At 36.6% G+C, this 19,825-nt stretch overlaps 1 protein-coding gene, 1 non-coding gene and 1 pseudogene across 12 annotated transcripts in view; 2 read left to right on the top strand and 1 right to left on the bottom strand.

Moving 5' to 3' along the window:
- Positions 1-19,825, bottom strand: part of EIF4G3 (eukaryotic translation initiation factor 4 gamma 3) — a 321,219-nt gene that overhangs the window by 263,529 nt on the left and 37,865 nt on the right. The gene's annotated exons all lie outside the window — the stretch shown is intronic.
- On the top strand, positions 10,825-10,931 carry LOC123636133. The gene has a single exon (XR_006734344.1). It is a non-coding gene; the product is annotated as a U6 spliceosomal RNA (small nuclear RNA).
- On the top strand, positions 15,233-15,292 carry LOC123636217 (annotated as a pseudogene).

The following is a 19,825-nucleotide window of genomic DNA, read 5'->3' as shown; positions in this document are numbered from 1 at the left end:
CTGATAAAGTTTACATACCCAAATGTAAAATGTATTTTAAAAATAACTCTTGTTTATTTAATATTGATATAATTCCATAGAGAGAGAGAATTCTTCTATATATAACAAGAAAAGTGTAGGACAAAAGCAACACTATTAACATCAATCTTAAGGAGAAAAGTCAATTTGAAATGAGGCAAAAAGCATTTTTAAATTGTCCACATAACTGTGCCTAAATTCACCACTTCATCTTATCAATAAAACATAAAAACATTAAGTAATTTAAAAACCACTTGACACTGGTTAAAGATCCTTGTTTTTCATGAATGAATATCAAGCACCAACAATGAAGGTAGACCAGATATAGCCATACAAAAAAGAAATAATGTTTATTTTGACTGTACTTTTTAAATGACAGAGAATAATTTCAATAAGACCAAGTCTTGCACTGTGGCACTTAGCTAGAACAGGGCACTTTCTTTATCCAAATAAACACATCAGAAAAAGCTTTGCAATGTTCATTACAAGAAACTGGATTTTTCATTTGCAACTGTTTATTTTAAAATAAGGAAGTAAAATTCTCAAAATGATACAGTTGCTGCTGCAAAGTATGAACAATGAGACTGGGGGTGGTGAGAGAGAAAGGGCTAGTGCAAAGCCTAACAAAAGCCCTGCACACCGGCTATGGCTAAACCCAGAGAATGAAAGCACTCTTTGTCTTTCTGGTCAATGGAAGGCCTTTCAGTATCCCAGTATATAGTAAAAAAATAAATTAAAAAGCAGGAGAAGTGGGAGGATGGGGAGTCCTGCCTCTTTAGGGGATATCTCCTCAGCTGCCTGGCTACAATAAGGATGAAGATCCCATGGACAGAGAAAAGCTTTCCAAGCATGCAGTTACTGGGTCTTTGTGTATTAACACAGACCAGCAAAAAAGGACCCGTACCCTGCTTACACTACATCTCACTTTACTATTCAACAAAATTCCAGGAATCGCATTTCTATTTCGCACTGACCTTTACAATTTAATTCACTAAGGAAACTACAGAGGAAATAAAGTCTTTTGGCTTCCAATTTGGACTCCAGCAATGATAATCCCATCCTTTTGGTGAGGAGACATCAGCAAAGTTAAAATTCAGAAAGACATCTCATTTTTTGTTCAGATGTTTTTTCAAAGGCCATGTAACCAAAAGGGATTCTATAATGAAGTTAATGGTTCAATGTTTCATTAAGCACTTCATATATGAAAAGATAACACAAGTTCATAATCGCAGACCTCACATGTCAGTACACTTTTAAAATAGTAAATGCTCAGGGTGTGGATCCTAACTATTTTCCTCACTGCCATAACTTAACAAACTAAAGTAAACTTAGCAAAAGAAGCTGTAGAGAAGCTGTCATAGTTTAACTAAATTTGATTGATAATCCATTGTGCAATTATCTATGAAGACACAGTTAGCATAAGATACCACTTCCTTTGAGGTTCTAAACAAAGAAAAGGCTCATTCTCCAGTATTAAGATTAGAAACAGAAATGTTGAGAGCCAGGCACAGTGGCCTGCCTGTAGTCCCAGCTACTCAGGAGGCTGAGGCGGGAGGATCATTTAAGACCAGGAGTAAGAGGCTATAGTGTGCTATGACAGCACCTGTGAATAGCCACTGCACTCCAGCCTAGGCAACACAGTGAGACCTCAGCTTCAAGAAAAAATAAAAATAAAAAAATAGAAATGTTGAACTGCTTTAAAAAATACATATACAAAGTTAATATGTCTTCAATTCTAGAACTTTTCTTTTCAAAATCTAACTCTAAGATTTTCTGCATGTGTACAGCTGCCTTTATGCAGAGCTACATTAGAATTCGGTTATAAGACAAATTAGACTGCAAATGCATTTTAATAATTAAAGTTTATTCTGAAGGTTATCTATATTTTCATTAACTAGAAGTTTTGCTTATAACACTACTGTAAGAATTATTAAATTCCATCTTTTCAGTTGAAATGGATATGAAATTATAGAATCAGAGATTTTTAAGAGTCCTGGGAGATAATCTTATAAAATAAATGTCTGACTACATGAAACGGGGGAAAAAAAAGATTCCGAGAAATTAAGTAACCTGCTGAAGGTCACACAGCTAAGTTTCCTTTATAATGACAGTAGAGAATAAAAAGCCAAACTCATTTGCAGTTTGCAACCTCATTTTTACTGGGTCATGGTTTGCAAATGAATAAATCTTTTACTAGTCCCAAAAGGCCACTAAATTTTATGGAGATCACACTGACTTGTGAAATAAAATGGTATTTCAGTGAAAACAAAAGCATATAATAAACATAAAGAATGTCAGTTAACTTTATTTGGCAAATAAAAGAAGTAAATGTTATGCACTTTCTTGAAAACAGGACAAAGAAAACTATACATATAACCATAGCCTATAGATCTACAGATGTCCTGTGCTATTACTGGTTTGTTTTTTTTTTTTAAGTATCACTAGGTCATTGTCAAAGAAACAAATTCATATAGTAGAAAGGATATATATTTTTTATAAAATATAAAGTATCAGCACAGGATATAAGATAGAAAGTACTTTCCATCATCTAATCTTTTTCTCCCAAAAGTAACCAATATCAAATTTCTTATCCATCTTTCCAGAAATGTTCTAAACATATACATATTTTAACAACTTTTTAACATTTTAACAACTCTTAAAAAAAATTGCTTCTAAAATTAACTATCATGATTGTTTTAAAATTACCTAAAATGTCAAATCAGTATAGGTTTAAGAAAGGAAAATAAAATTTCTAAAATTTATGGGTCATTCACAATTATGAAAGCATCATGATGAAGATTGTTGGATACAAGTTATAAAACAGAGAAAATAAATGTACCAAAGTGTTAATAATTCCATCTGCAGAGATCATTTTTAGCATTTATTTTCATACAATGATGCCAATTAATATATACATATTAGAAATGGTGATGTCACTTCTGATAAATTAATCTATAAATTTACAACTGTTTCTCAACCTACTCCATCTGCATTCCCCACATTTCCTTTCAATTACATATTAAGTTTGTTCCAATTCCATAATCACTCCTTTATAAGTAAAATTAGGTCAAATCATACACTGACAATAACATTCCAAGACTTGATGAAAAAAATTAAACAAAAATTTAACACACTACACATACGATCTTCAGTAAATATGTCCTAACAGATCTAAATCCAAAATACCAGTTTTAAATATGCATACACCAACTTACTAAAGGTGTTAAAAAAGACTATGGCACTGAATATGAATCTCAACAACTCACAGTACTTGAGATGCATCTCAGTATGAGAGCAAAAGTATGAACTTTAAAATCAGACTTGAGCTAGAATCCCAGGTCTACCACCAAGCTTACTTCCCTAACATGTAAAATGGTATTCTTAACAAGCCTAGCATTTAGTAGACATTCAACAAAGGGTAACAATTATTATTATTATTATTATTATTATTATTATTTTAAAAGGGAGCTTTCAGGCTTTAAGAAATATAAGTACTTCCTATATTGTAATACTTCATACTTAAAATTACCTACAAAGTAGAGTTTGTAGTATAACTGAAAAATGTTTAAGTATATATATATATGCTGTTGCCTCAATTTACAAATGTATACACATGCAATGATACAGTCAAATTTTCAGAAATATAAAAACACAGCACTGGACCTAATATATGACCTTAATTAAAATATCAAAAATATCACCTGAGAACACTTCTTCACTTTACCATTTGGCCTTGTGAAACAACTCACACCTTAACCCACAAAGACAGGAGGGCAAACCTTCAGGTTCTCTTACAATGGATCCTAAATACAACATATGTGTGTATATTGGCCATTATAGACCATTTAATTGCCTTCCAACGCTTAAGCTGTCATTATTAAGAACAGTGATGCACAAGGTTCTATTGAAAAGAACAATCTGTGAGAAGCAGTTCCTTCCCTCACTGCTTACCTAGCAAAATTCATTGATTTTAAATGCAGTTAACATTTACCATGCTTTAAGTGCCATCCTTACAATTACAACTCACAAACCTCTAAGTACAACCCAGATTGTTCTTCTAAGTGACCAAACGTCTTACTGTCTACTAATCTTGTCCTCCTGAATGTGCCACACTCAAATATAACCATAATCTATGACATTCCCCTAAAGCACTTCCCTCCTGCTGCTCACTGTTAGTATAATGGCATCATCATCTGTCCAGAAGCCCAATGAAGCGTAGCACTCAACCTTAACTTCTCCTATTCCCCCCTCCACCATACATCTATCATCTATGTTTCATAAATATAACTATATAGATAATAGGAAAAGGCTACTACAGCAGCCTAAACAGTTATATTAATTAAGTTTCTCGAATTGGTTGTTAACTTTGTCAACTAAACCACTGCCTCAAAATATGCTACCTAAGTCCTATTTCAATACCCCAGCTAAGAGTTAGGTGAGTAGCATAAAAAAGAGGGGACAGTTGCACAATCTAAAATCTAAAGCCCAATTAGAACATGCACCTATGCTACAAAAACTAAAGGCTGGGGGGAGGAGGGGCTCACGCCTGTAATCCTAGCACTTCAGGAGGCTGAGGTGGGCAGATTGTTTGAGCTCAGGAGTTCGAGACCAGCCTGAGCAACAGCGAGATCCCGTCTCTACTAAAAATAGAAAGAAATTATATGGACAGCTAAAAATATATATATAGAAAAAATTAGCTGGGCATGGTGGCACATGCCTGTAGTCCCAGTCCCAGCTACTCGGGAGGTTGAAGCAGGAGGATTGCTCGAGCCCAGGAGTTTGAGGTTGCTGTGAGCTAGGGTGATGCCATGGCACTCTAGCCAGGGCAACAGAATGAGACTCTGTCTCAAAAAAAAAAACAAAAAAAAACCACACACACTAAAGGCTAATTGCTCCATCTCAATCTGCTCCAGGGAGGAAGGGGGATGCTGGAGAAAAGGAGAAAGGGAGATGCTCCCCTGGAGAAAAGAGCCTCTAGGCACTGGCATGGCACTGGGGGAAGAATGATAAAAGTAAACACCGCAGTAATTGCAGCCATCTACTGAGCACTCCCTGCAGGCTAGTCTCCATGCTCAGCATGCACATCCACTTGACATTTAAGACTCAAAACAACTGTCAGGTAGGTGCTATTATTAAACCCATTTTACAAATTAGGAAGCTAAGCAACAGATAGGTTAGGTGGTTTTCCCAAGGTCACACAGCTAGCAAGAGTGAGAGCAGAGAACTCAACCCAGGATGCCCAAGCTCCAGTCTCAATGAAGCCTACTGACACCTCTATAGAGAAAATAGAGATACTCTATTGTCTCCCAGGAATGAATTCATGTATTTATAAACAATAAACTTTAGGACTAGAGAGAAGCTTAAACAATGCTATATTTCAACTTGAAAGGATAAAGAATTTAGATGAACTCTCAATACAGTACACTACATTACATTCATACCACACTAACCCTCAGATGGACATTTTCCAAGATACGGAAATTCTTTTACACCAAAAGAATAAATTGTAATTACTAAACAAAAACAAAATCATGTAAACACAAGCAAGAAGCCCAATAATTTCTATCCTCTCATATACTGGGAAACCAAAAAACTAAATAAATAATTCAAACCATATAACTTATTTTTCTATTGAGTTACCATGAGTTATAAGTAGAAGGTGAGAGAAAAGGAGAATGGCAATTTTTTTGCATGTCATAAGTTAATTGGAAAATTAGTTGTAAATTTAAACTTGGTGCTTATTAAATATTTTATTTAATATGCCTTCATACAGTTAATATTTTAATACTTTGGAGAGTTAGCACATAGACACAGAACAAATTTCCTGCTAGTTCAAATAATAGATTTTTTTCACTTTGGGCTAATTCAGGTTCAGCTGTGATTCAATTACTATAGTCCAGGCCAATAATATTGAGCACTTTCATGTAAGAAAATAACACAATTTAAACGTGTGAAAAACTTCTTTCCAAAACATTTAACACATCAGCTGGGGGCTTAGTCTGCCAGTTTGCATTACACATGTGGATGATGTGTAATTGCACTTATACTAGTGGCAACGCTAAGTTTCAAACAACAACAGATTTAGATAAGGCCAGAATCATATCAACTGTAGAAGCTATTAGGTTGGTGGAAAAGTAATTGCAGTTTTAGCATTGTTGAAATTTGCTGTTTGCTACCGGAATACATTTTTAAATAACTGTGGTTATGTTATACATCATTTTAATGCACATTTCTCGATTTGTTTATTTTAGACTATGGAAATGATGTCAGACAAAAATCAAATTCAAAGGATTTTCTTTTTTCTTCGAAACAGAGTCTCGCTCTGTTGCCCGGGCTAGAATGCTGTGGCATCAGCCTAGCTCACAGCAACCTCACACTCCTGGGCTCAAGCAATCCTCCAGCCTCAGCCTCCACCTCCCCAGTAGCTAGGACTACAGGCACTTGCCACCATGCCTAGCTAATTTTTTTTCTATTTTTAGTTGCCCGGCTAATTTCTTTCTATTTTTAGTACAGACGGGGTCTTGCTCTTGCTGAGGCTGGTCTTCAACCCCTGACTTCAAGCAATCTTCCTGCCTCGGCCTCCCAGAGTGCTAGGATTACAGGCTAGAGTCAGCCACCACGCCCAGCCTCGAGTGATTTTCTTAATCAAGTTCAAAATGGGTTGTAAAGCAGAGGAGACAACTCACATGCATTTGGCCCAGGAACCACTAATGAATGTGCACGGTGCAGGCGTGGTTCAAGAAGTTTTGCAGAGGAGATGAGAGCCTTGAAGATGAGGGGAACAGTGGCTGGCCATCGGAAACTGACAACGACCAACTGAAAGCAATCATAGAAGCTGATCCTCTCACAACTACATGAGAAGTTGCCAAAGAACTCAATGTGGACCATTCTATGGTCGTTTGGCATTTGAAGCAAATTGGAAAGGTGAAAAAGTGGATGCCTCATGAGCTGACTGAAAATCAAAAAAATCATCATTCTGAAGTGTCATCTTCTCTTCTTGTACACAACAATGAACCATTTCTTGATCAGATTGTGATGTGCAACAAAAGTGGATTTTATACGACAGCCAGCAATGACCAGCTCAGTGGTTGGATCGAGAAACTCCAAAGCACTTCCCAGGGCCAAACTTGCACCAAAAAAAGCTCATGGTCACTGTTTGGTGGTCTGATCCACTATCGCTTTCTGAATCCCAGAAAAACCATTACATTTGAGAAGTATGCTCAGCAAATCAATCAGATACACCAACAACTGCAACAACTGCAGCCGCCATTGGTCAACAGAAAGGGCCCAATTCTTCTCCATTACAATGCCTGACTGCAAGTCACACAACCAATGCTTCAAAAGTTGAACGAATTGGGCTATGAAGTTTTGCCTCAGCCGCCATACTCACCTGACCTCTCGACAACCCACTACCATTTCAAGCATCTCGACAACTTTTTGCAAGAAAAATGCTTCCACAACCAGCAGGATGCAGAAAATGCTTTCCAAGAATTCGTCCAATCCTGAAGAATGGATTTTTACACTGCAGGAATAAACACACTTATTTCTCCTTGGAAACAATGTGTTGATTGTAATGGTTCCTATTTTGATTAATAAAGACGTGTCTGAACCTAGTTATAATGATTTAAAACTCACGGTCCAAAACTGCAATTACTTTTGCACCAACCCAAATAGAGACTTACAAGTCAAACTGCACAGTTAGAAAATGAATGCAAATGTAAGTAATATGATCTAATCCTAATTAAAAACAAAAGCCTCTGGAAACTGCTGTTCTATTTGATGGCCAGGATTTCCTCTTATGTCTTCATTACCCTCGACATTCTCTCTTAATGGTAAATTATCAAAATAGTTAAAGGTTCTAAGACATCTACCTAGTCTCTAAAGATCTGTAATTTTTTTTCATCTGCCCTAGTCCACAATGACTCTGGGACAGTGGTAGTCTTAAATAATACAAAATAAGACAGTGGGTGGATGGAAGAAAGAATCAATCAAAAAGGAAGGAATTAATACCTTGGGCACCTAAAGTAGATCACAGAATTTAGGACAAAAATTTGAATTAAAATTTACTGGCATTAAGGTTTAAAAAAAAAAAGGAAATGGGAGAAAACTTAAACTGCACTGGACAATGTTCTACTTTAAACAGCAGAAAAACTTATCTGCAGAAAAAGTTCTTCCTAGATTATACTCAAGCAAAATTCTGTCCCATAGGTCCTAGGAAAACCACAGCAACACTATTCAATGGTATTAATTCCAGTGATGATAAAGACCATGTGTTAAATGGAAGGAATTTCTATGATACAGAATTGCTATGGTACACATAGCTTTTCTGATGGTCTAGGGATCAATTTAGGGATTGGAAATACATTATATTGTCTTCCTCAGATACCTCAAGTATTATATACCTCTTCCTCAAATTCAAGGTGTATTTACAAAGCTTTCAACAAATGTGTTTCATTTGGCGCACACATTCAAACTGCTGTCCAAGAACCTGTAGTAAAGATGTACTATTGCTTATTACTTGGGCACAACTGGCTTCCACACCAGGGAGCCAGCAAAGCCAATACTCTCTTATGAAAATTTAAAGGGTAGGCTTTATTTTGATTCTATAGAAGGCCAACTCACTGAGGCACGAACAGAGTGGGCAGCCACACTGCCTTCTTGGGATAGTCAGAAAGAAGCCTTCAGGGAACTGTAAGAAGCCTGGAGGAAGTGAGAATTCTTCAGAATTTTGAAATCTTTTCAAACTGTCCCACCCAAGATGGTTGATCTCTCAGTGTGTTGGCTTTTAAATTTTTCTGTGCAGTCTTTCTTAAAGGAAGCATAAAAGTGGCATTTATGTTGGCCTGCCAACAAAGTATATTCCTAGATAGTTAAATAGTATAATTTTTTAATAAGATTAAGAATAACCATTTTAAACTGGTCAAACTAAAGGCCTTTATTTTTGTGAAAACAAACAAACAAAAAAGCTCTTTTTCTCACTTATTAACCAAAAAAGTGGGGAGGTTAATATTTCAATCATGATTTTCTGTTACTACAGTGTTTTCTGATTGTCCTTCTTTAATACCAGGTAGATCTAAAATCACCTCCAGATCAATAAACTGTTTCAACATATCCAGGGTAAAAATTAAGTTTCACAAGTCCTCGTCCAAAGTGACCCTACTCTCCACATTACCAAAAAATGTATATAGGCAATATCAGCTCCTACAATGGTATGAACTGGGAGGCAAGAAATTTATTTTAAATTATATATCCACTAAAAACCGTTGATTTCTCAATAACTCAATAACTTTGTACCCATTACAATGCTAATGTGTAAAAAAGATCAAATCTGGCTTATTCATATGGAGCATATGAGACATAAAGCACAGCTTTTAGAAGAGACAGAGAATATAATAATACAGTCACCTTAGGATAAAGAATGAGATAACATAACAGCTCTTCATACCTACAGAAGTGAGATCTTGGTCAATAAAAATTTCTGTAACTAACTTAGTTGGAGTTTATTTAATAGTATCAAAGCTCTAAAATTAATATATAATAGCTCATCACCACACCTTAACACAGCTAAGCAATTTTCAAAAGTTAGACTTGATCTTTTTTACACATTGGCATTATAATGAATACAAAGTAACTCAGTAATCAGTGGCTTTAAGTGGATATATAATTAAAATAAATTTCTGGATTTGCTGAAAGAGACTTCCTAGTGACCTCATCTCAAACTACACTGGCCTTAAACTACCTCAAATATGTGTATATTGGACCACTTCAGCAACTTTCCACTTACTCTTTCCTCTGCCTGAAACACCCTACCCCTAGATTCTCAGATATTCCTATAACTTAAATCCGCACTGCCTTCATCTCTCTGCTCAAATTTCCCCTTAAAAGACCAGCCTTCATTGACCACTCTACATAAAAGTAACAACTCTTCCCAACTTTCAGTCACTCTCTGTATCCTGACACCCTGCATTATTTTTCCACATAGCACTTACCACCATCTAACATCGTATGTTTGGGTACTATCTTTCTACCCCAATACAAGATAAGTTTTGTGGAAAAATGGCTTGTTTTTATTTACTGCTATATCCTCTGCTCTTAATACAATGTCTGATACAAAGCAGGCATTAAATAAATGACTGTTAAATAAATGAAAAGATGAGTTAATTCCTTAACCCCACCTATGCATAAGGCCACCTGGCTTCTTAGTAATAATATGGTAATAGTTGTTTTGAATACTCTGGGTTTCAAACAGCAAGTCTCATAAACAATTTGCCATAGAGGTAGCATCATACATTGTACTACCAGGCACCAGTATTCAAGAAATTATCCCAGCTCCTCCAGAACAGAATGTGAGAAAAGTACATATAATACAATTAAAAAAGAAGTAATATGTGTGAAGAAAGACATCATCTATGTTAAATATGAATGTCTTGTATAATTCATTCTACTAGATCTACCAGTATAGGAAAAAAAATATTTCTTCCTACATTTAAAATGTACTCATGAAAATAAATTTTTATTAAAAGCTTGAACATTGTCAATCATATAATTTTGCTTTGGTCATTAAAAAGCTCAGATCCAAAACTGCAACCCACATCAGCAACCATCCAGGTTTTTTGGCATTCATTTCTATTATATACAATACTCATGCTCTACCTGGCTGGTTGGTTATTTTTTAATCCCTATCCTTATTTTCCCTTTGCCTTGATTTCCTAATCTAATTTTTTCACCAAGTATTTCAAGTATTTTTATAATCCTTCTTGGAATGATTATAATTTAGAATGTTTCTTGGAATGAAATTTGACACATGTGCTTGCTTCAGCAGCACGTATATTAAAATTGGAATGATACAGAGAAGATTAGCATGGCCCCTGCACAAGGATGACACACAAATTCGTGAAGCATTCTGTACTTTTCACCACTGCATTCTACCCAAGGCGACAGAGCGAGACTCTGTATCAAAAAAAAGAAAAGAAAAGAAAAAGAAATTTGACACAGATCAATTAATTCTAAAGGTTACTGCTAGAATTCTGTTTCTGCTTAGGATAAAGAAAGCTGCAAAGATCATCACATTCATTCTAAAAGGAGGAAAGGCCAGATAATCTAAAACATCATAAATTTTCTTTAGCTAATCAGAAAGCTGAACTTGCAAAGAAACCAAATGCACTAAATTCCAAAGAGGGACAAGATTCTCCAATGAAGGACAAAATACACATGGCAAATGAAGAGAGAAAGAGATGGTTGTAATACAGAGAAGTAACAAGAAAATCTGCTAAAAGTTTAATAAGTTCCTAAAAGCAAAGCACGGGCTGGCATAACAGTCTCAAATGGGTGCCCTAGACACATCATTCTTACATCATGCTCACTTGCAAACTCTTTATTATAGGTCTCCACATAAACAAAACCTTTACCACCTCTCTCACAGGTGCTCATGAGAAAGCCTGGATTCACAGCAGAAGACTGGACAGAGTCTCACGTGATGGAACAGGAGCGCAGGAGGTGGAGCACCACAGCTGGGAACAGAACAAAGCACACCTGATTCCCCAGGTCCTTTCTCCTATGAAGCAAAGGACTTAGGCCACTAGAGAAAGGGAAGCAACCCTTTTCTCCCCCAGGACACTAGCAAAAATCTATTGCTGCCAAGATAAGGAAATAACAAACCTCTCAACCCCTGTGAGAAAAAGTAGAAAACCATCCTGGGCCTAAGATCCCTCACTGATACACCAAGCAGAGGTCTGCTACCACTGGACAAGGGGTAGGAAACTCCCACCTGAGAACAACCACAAATATGAGACAAACTGACTGCCTCATGGAAGAGAGGAGGAAACACTAGAAAAGCCACATCTCTGAGGCCCAGGTGCGCAGGATCTGTATAAAACTGATCAGGGTAACTCCCCCAACCATAATCCTAGCACCTAGTAACAAACAATAGGATTCTACCACTGGAGGTAAATTAGCCACCACTACAGGACTTTGAAGCCTATGGAACACTAGAAGTGATAACAACAAAATCCCAAACTATCTCAATACCCCACACTATAGCCCAAAATAAGAAGTATGCCCATTTCCAAGTATAAATACTATTTACCTCAGTCTCTACTGTTATTCTACACAATGTTCAACACAATCAAAACTTAGGAGACACACACAAAAGAAGAAAACCTGTAGTGAAGAGAAAAAGCAATTAATAAAACTAGACGCAGCGGTCGGGCGCAGTGGCTCACGCCTGTAATCCTAGCACTCTGGGAGGCCGAGGCCGGTGGATCGCTCGAGGTCAGGAGTTCGAGACCAGCCTGAACAAGAGCGAGACCCCGTCTCTACTAAAGATAGAAAGAAGTTATATGGACATCTAAAAATATATATAGAAAAAAATTAGCCAGGCATGGTGGCACATGCCTGTAGTCCCAGCTACTCGGAGGCTGAGGCAGAAGGATTGCTTGAGCCCAGGAGTTTGAGGTTGCTGTGAGCTAGGCTGACGCCACGGCACTCTGGCCAGGGTGACAGAGCAAGACTCTGTCTCAAAAAAAAACCAAAAAAAAAAAAAAAAAAACTAGCCACAGCAATGACCCAGATGCTAGAACTATCAAGACAGGGAATTTTTTTTTAATTATTATGATTGATATATTAAAGGACTTAGTGGAAAAAAGATGGACAACAAACATGAACAGATGGGTAATTTCAGCAAGCAGACAGTAATTTTTAAAGTTAAATACAAATGCTAGAAATAAAAAATACACTGTCAGTTGACGGGCCGCAGCTGATAAAAGAAACAATGAATCTGAAGATACATGGAGAATACATCAATAGAAATTATCCAACTGAAACATGGGGGGGGGGGAAGCATTCACTGATGTGGAAAAGTTTCAAGTGGTCTAACATACATACAACTGGAGTTGCAGAAGGAGGAAAAACAGAACAACTATGACAAAAGAAATACTTGAAGAGATAATAGCCTAGAATTTTCCAGAAATAATGAAAGATATCAAACCACAGATCCTGGCAGTTTAGAGAAATCCCAAGCAGGGTAAATATAAAACCAACCAAAAACACACATCCCCAGACACATCAAACAGCTTAAAGACAGCCAGAGGGGAAAAAAAGAAATATTATATACATACTCAAGTACAAAGATAAGAATTACAACATTACAACAGACCTTGTCAGAAGCTACACAAGCCGGAAGAAAATGACTTTTTTAACTACTTCAATATAGTGAAAAGAACGAAAAAAAAAATCTGTCAACCTAGAATTTTATATGCAGAAAAAATATTTTTAAAAAATGAAGGCCATATAAAGGTCACTATCATCAATATAAATAATGTTCACACCAAACTAAAGACAAATATATTTAGATATTTTTACTTAAAACTCAATAAGCACAGTAAAAAGTGATTTTGCGCTTAAATGAGGTTAAAAAACTGAAAGGCTCAGATATTCTCCTTAACATTCAAAAGAAAGTTTATCATCTTATCTTCCTCAGCCTCTCAAAGTGCTAAGAATACAGGCATGAGCCACCATGTCCAGGCCCTCCTTTCTTAATGGTGCCTATGATACTGGTTTGGAGTATTACTGCCACTTATAGAAGAGTAAAGATGAGGGAAATATAATCTTAATCTTCTGCCTTTGTCCTACCTTTCAGAGTGTTGAAAATCTAAAAAGAGCAGCTTCTAGCTTACACATTCCACTTATCACCAGTACCTCCAACAACTGAAAACAGAGGCTAATAATAATAGACCAGGCTTTCAGGCAACTATTTAAATCCAAAGGCCCCAACTACTAAGGTTTGAAAACTATCTGATAATGCTGATCAGAGAGCACCCAGGATGATTGAAGGCACTTTATGTATGGTAGTGCTCCCAATTATCCTAATAACATAAGCACTATTCTCATTCATTTATTTATATATATATTAAAAAGATCAATGTCATCACATACAGACCTTAAAATGTATAGAGAGATTTCCACTGTGAATTTCTTTTTTTTTTTTTTTTGAGACAGAGTCTTGCTTTGTTGCCCGGGCTAGAGTGCGTGCCGTGGCATCAGCCTAGCTCACAGCAACCTCAAACTCCTGGGCTTAAGCAATCCTCCTGCCTCAGCCTCCCGGGTAGCTGGGACTACAGGCATGCGCCACCATGCCCGGCTAATTTTTTCTATATATATTTTAGTTGGCCAGATTATTTCTTTCTATTTTTAGTAGAGACGGGGTCTCGCTCTTGGTCAGGCTGGTCTCGAACTCCTGACCTTGAGCAATCCACCGGCCTCGGCCTCCCAGAGTGCTAGGATTACAGGCGTGAGCCACCGCGCCCGGCCTCCACTGTGAATTTCAATCTCTATGCCTTACGCCTACTAACGGTAAACAGCCCATATTTAATATAATCTCACATAAAGATTTTATTTCACTAGCAAAATAATTTTAAGTTATCTGGTCCCTGCCCTTTATAAGATTAAAACCTTAAGAGTTCAAAATATTGGCCAGTAACACTCAGATTAGCTCTTTCAAACCACACATTGCTATTTCTCAGTCATGACTTAATAACTCTATCCACAAATAGTATAGGTTAAGTATGAAATGTCCAATTTCCTTAAGTACTAAGTTTGACAGCTGATATCTCCAACATTTCACTTTGACACTTCTTTTTTATGTTTATTGTGAAGGTACATCTTCAGTCTTTCAAATACACTGTTTGGTTTGTGATTACCTTTCAAAAATTTTTTTAGAGCAATTTTCGTGAAACTATGGATAAGTTAAAAATTTGAGTTATTTTCAAATACAAGTTCTGTCATGGAACCAATGCAGCATAGACAGCTCAAAAAATCAATGAAATGTTTGCGAAGGATGTGGCTAATGAACGCACAGTACACGGATGGGTTGAGAAGTTCTGATCTGGTGATCTTAACCTTGAAAATGAGCCACTGTGGGCAACCTGACACCAAGGTGGTGGATGAGTTGAAAGCTGTAGTGGAAACAAACCCATCGCAACCTATGAGTGAACTGGCATCAAGGTTTGACATCATTATTCCAACAATACTGGACCATTTGAAACAAATTGGCAAGGTAAAGAAGCTGGATAGACGGGTACCACATGAATTAAATGAGCATCAAAAGAGAAATTGTCTCAAAGTTTGCCTTTCTTTGCTATCACGACATAAGGCGAACCAAGTCTACACCATATTGTTACGTGTGATGAAAAATGGATTCTTTCTGACAAGCACAAGTGTGCAACACGACAGCATATACATTAAAATTGGAACGATACAGAGAAGATTAGCATGGCCCAAAAAAAAATTTAAAAAAATAAAAATAAAAGAAACACAGTCCAGGCCGGGCGCGGTGGCTCACGCCTGTAATCCTAGCACTCTGGGAGGCTGAGGCGGGTGGATCGCCCGAGGTCAGGAGTTCAATATCAGCCTGAGCAAGAGTGAGACCCCATGACTACTAAAAATAGAAAGAAATGATTTGGACAGCTAAAAATATATATACAAAAAAATTAGCTGGGCATGGTGGCACATGCCTGTAGTCCCAGCTACTTGGGAGGCTGACGCAGAAGGATTGCTTAAGCCCAGGAGTTTGAGGTTGCTGTGAGCTAGGCTGATGCCATGGCACTCTAGCCAGGGCAAAATAGCGAGACTCTGTCTCAAAAAGAAAAAAAAAAAAAAAGAAAAAATGAGCCGGGCATGGTGGTGCATGCCTGTAGTCCCAGCTACTTGGGAGGCTGAGGCAGGATTGCTTGAGCCCAGGAGTTTGAGGTTGCTGTGAGCTAGGCTGACGCCATGGCACTCTAACGGGGCAACAGAGCAAGACTCTGTCTAAAAAAATAAAATTAAATTAAAAAGCCACAACAACAACAACAAAAAAAACCATAGTTCTTGCCTTAAGAAGAGAGTTTAATTTTTTTAAAAAAATAGATAAATAAAATCACAATACAGTGCCCAAATGTCTGAACAAATTTAGCCACAGCTATAAGTAGAATAACTAACCCAGGTGGGAGGAGGTAGAAAGCATCATCATACTGATAGGTATTCTCTACCATCTATCTAGCTCTGCTTCTTCATCCTTTCCCTTGTCTTCAATTCTGCTAATTCTTGCCCTCTCTGAAAGCAAATAGGAAAGCAGTATTTAATATACTACAGAACGACACTGTTGAATAGGTAGACTATAGTCAAATGGGGCTACTGAACACTTGAAATTCTGCTAGTGCAAGCTAAGATGTGCTTTAAGTGTAACATACACACTGGAATGTGAAGACAGTACAAAGAAAGAATGTAAAACACAGCATCTCATTAATAATTTTTATACAATCGTATCTTAAAATATTTTGGATATATTAGGTTAAATAAATATGATTAAAATTTTATTTCTCCTGTTTCTTTTTACTTTTTAAAGTAGCTACTAGAAAATCTAAAATTACATGAGTGGTTCACACTGTATTTCTATTAGACTCCATCAATTATGAAAAATTAAAACTGGGCCAGGGCATGGTGGCTCCTGCCTGTAAGACCAGCACTTTGGGGGGTCAAGGCAGGTGGATCACTTGAAGCCAGGAGTTTGATACCCTGTCTACAAAAAAAAAATTTTTTTTTTAATTAGCCAGGAGTGGTGGCACATGCCTGTAGTCCCAGCTACTTGGGAGGCTGAAGTTAGAGACCAGGAGTTTGATGCTGCAGTGAGCTAGGATTGTGCAACTGCACTTCAGCCTAGGTGACAGTGCAAAACCCTGTCTAAAAAATAAAAAAATATTAAAACTGTATACATTATACACCTCAGAAATATTCAATAACTTTAGTCGAATGTGAATTCTAGATTCAAACTTCAAAAATAAATATATAACTAAATCCAAATTTAATTTTTTTTAAAAGCAAACATTAAAGACCTATGTTGTCAGAATTCTAATAACCTGGGGCACATGTTTATGGTTTGACAATGACGTTCATTAACCCAACAAATTAAAACCACAAAACTCTACTTTCCTGGATTAATTAATATGCAGTAAAATTGTTCATCCTTCTATTATACTGAATTACACTAGAAATAGCCCAGTGTACCACAGTTTATCATAATCAGACCACAACATCAAAGCCTAAGCTTTTTCTAAGAATTCCAGAGGAACAAACTTTAAAACATCCTGAAAACAACATGTTTACTGATTAGTGCAATCCATTTAAATTACCTGTGTTTCTTTAAAGAATCTGTCCCCTGGGGCTAAAAGTCTAAAACAGAACCTCTTACTCTTCAATGTCTAGAGAGAAGCCATGAAAGTTAACTCAGAAGGTACACAAATCACACTGACCTAAGTACTTCAAGAGTGACCTGAAGGAAACTGAGGACCAGAGTAAGAACAAAAAATGCACAAGTTCACGCTAACCAAAAAACAGAGAATTCCTAAAGTCTTTCTTCTCCAAACCAAGGAGTTTTACAAAGCTGAAAGCTTCTGAACAGATGAACCAAAGAGACTATGAATTGACCTTAACATCAAGGCCCGGAAGAACTAAGTATTCCCTCATCACTTTAAGAACCTAGATAAAGGTCAGGCCTAAAGATGCTATGGAGAACTTTTACTCATCTACTGAATATTCATATATATATAAAAGTCTCAAAGCCTTGGAAACTGGACCCAAAAAAATCTCTGTAGTCTATTATCAACAAGTAACAAAACCAAAGTAGTCTCCTTGCCAGTACTTTTTAACACAAAATTTTATTTCAGGGCTAGATGTGCCCTTAGGAAAAAAACAGAAAATTCCAGTGTTGACCTCAAACACTTATAAATAACAGTTGCTATAGCTTGAATGTCCTCTCCTACACTCATGTTAAAATTCAATTGCCAGCCAGGTGCTGTGGCTCACGCCTGAAATCCTAGTACTTTGGGAAGCCGAGGCAGGAGAATCACTTGAGGCCAGGGAGTTTAAAACCAGCCTGAGCAACATAATGAGACCCCCATCTCTACAAAAACTTGTTTAAAAACTAGCCAGGGGTGTAATGGTGCACGCCTGTAGACCTAGCCTGTAGTCCTAGCTACTCAGGAGGCTGAGGCAGGAGGAACCCTTGAACCTAGGAGTTTGAGGCTGAAGTGAGCGATGATCACACCACTGTACTCCAGCCTGGGCAACAGAGCAAGATCCTGTCTCTCTAGAAAAATAAATAAATGAATAAAATTAAAAAACATACATATATGTTAAAAATATAGATAGACAGATAGACAATGCTGGTCTGGAATGTCCCCTGATTCTAGAGGTACCTGAATGGCCTAAATGCATACTTTTTCCCTAACAGGATGATTTTTCTGAGAGGAAAGGTGGGGAAAAAAGTATTTAAAATATGCTCCAATTACAATAATAAGCAATTCAATTAAAGCAAAACAGCTCATCTGTATGACTGCCTCTAATATCAATTATATTTAAATTTTTTCTGATAATTCTTTTTTGCTAAGATTTGTTTGGTTACCAACTCCCTTCCCCCACGTATTTCCCTACTGTCCCAAAATAAACTCCTTAGTAACAAAAAGGGCCACTGCTCATTTCTAGAAAGATGGAAAACGGGATATGGGATTATTTCTGCCCTAATCATAAAGGTCAAAAAGGAGCTTGGAGTTAATTTACTCTCTTTAATCAATTTTACAGAGGAAGAGACTGAGCACAAAGAAGTAAAATAACCCCATAGAGAAAAACAGATGTTAAAAGCAGACCAAGCAAGTGAGGGAAAAGAAAAGGAAGGATGCACAAAAAGCCATCACAGTTTACTGTTTTTGAAAGGACTATGAAATCTTACCCAAAATATCAAAATAGTATACATGTAAAAGAGAATGATAAGCATCAGTGAAAGGTCAAGAAACTAGTCTAAGCTAGATACTAAAGTTCTTTCTTGTATAAAAGTCCTTAAATTTTTCCTGAAAAATCCTATTTTTACATCTTTTTTTCCAGTTTATTTTTTCTCTCCATAATATAATCACATAATTATTTATTCCCAGTAGTCAGGATCTACGTATTCCCATTAGTCAAAATAGATTTCAAAAGGCCACAAATACAAGTGACTTAAAACTGCAAGCAGAAATATTTACTATTTTCAGTGGAAAGAGAATTTCAATGGCAAGGTCAGAATATAAACACTCAAAGTGGAATGAAGGGGAGAGAAATAATTTGCCTCTCTAATGTGAACAAAAACACTTCTGTCATCCTGACATTATTAGAATAAAAATTAAAGTAGAAGTGTTAAGAGATTAATTATGAATTTATAGAATGTGCAAAATAATTTTTTTATTTCAGCTTATTACAGGGGTACAAAAGTTTAGGTTATGTATATTGCCCATGCCCCTCCACCCAAAATAATTTTAAGTTCTCTTATTATGACTTCCCTATGGGTAAAGGCAAATTCAATATAATAAATCCTAAGATTTTTCAAAACAGAAAAGACAAACAGGCATTATTTTGACATATTAGTTCATATAGCTTGAAGTACTCTCAGCCTCAAATTCTGAGGCAAATATTGAGTTTTGTTTTTCTTTTCGTTTTTTGTGACAGGGTCTTGCTATTGCCCAGGCTGATCTCCAACTCCTGGCCTCAAGCGACTCTCTCACCCTAGCCTCCCAAAGTGCTGGGATTATAGGCATGAGCCAGTGCTTGGTCCATATACCTGATTTCTTATATCAAAAGCTTTTAAATTTGATCCATTATGAAAGCAAAACATACCAAAACTAAAGCTGAATCTTCTTTCAATTAAATATGCCAAATGAAATGAGAAATTTTTTGAAAATACAAAAGGGAAACAAATTAATGGTCTACACCATAAAAATTATTAAAAATTTCATTTTCCTACATA

The sequence above is a fragment of the Lemur catta genome, chromosome 3, assembly GCF_020740605.2.
Source record: "Lemur catta isolate mLemCat1 chromosome 3, mLemCat1.pri, whole genome shotgun sequence".
Taxonomy (NCBI): Eukaryota; Metazoa; Chordata; class Mammalia; order Primates; family Lemuridae; genus Lemur; species Lemur catta.
Note: the sequence above shows the minus strand (reverse complement) of the source record. Positions and strands in the feature narration are given on the sequence as shown.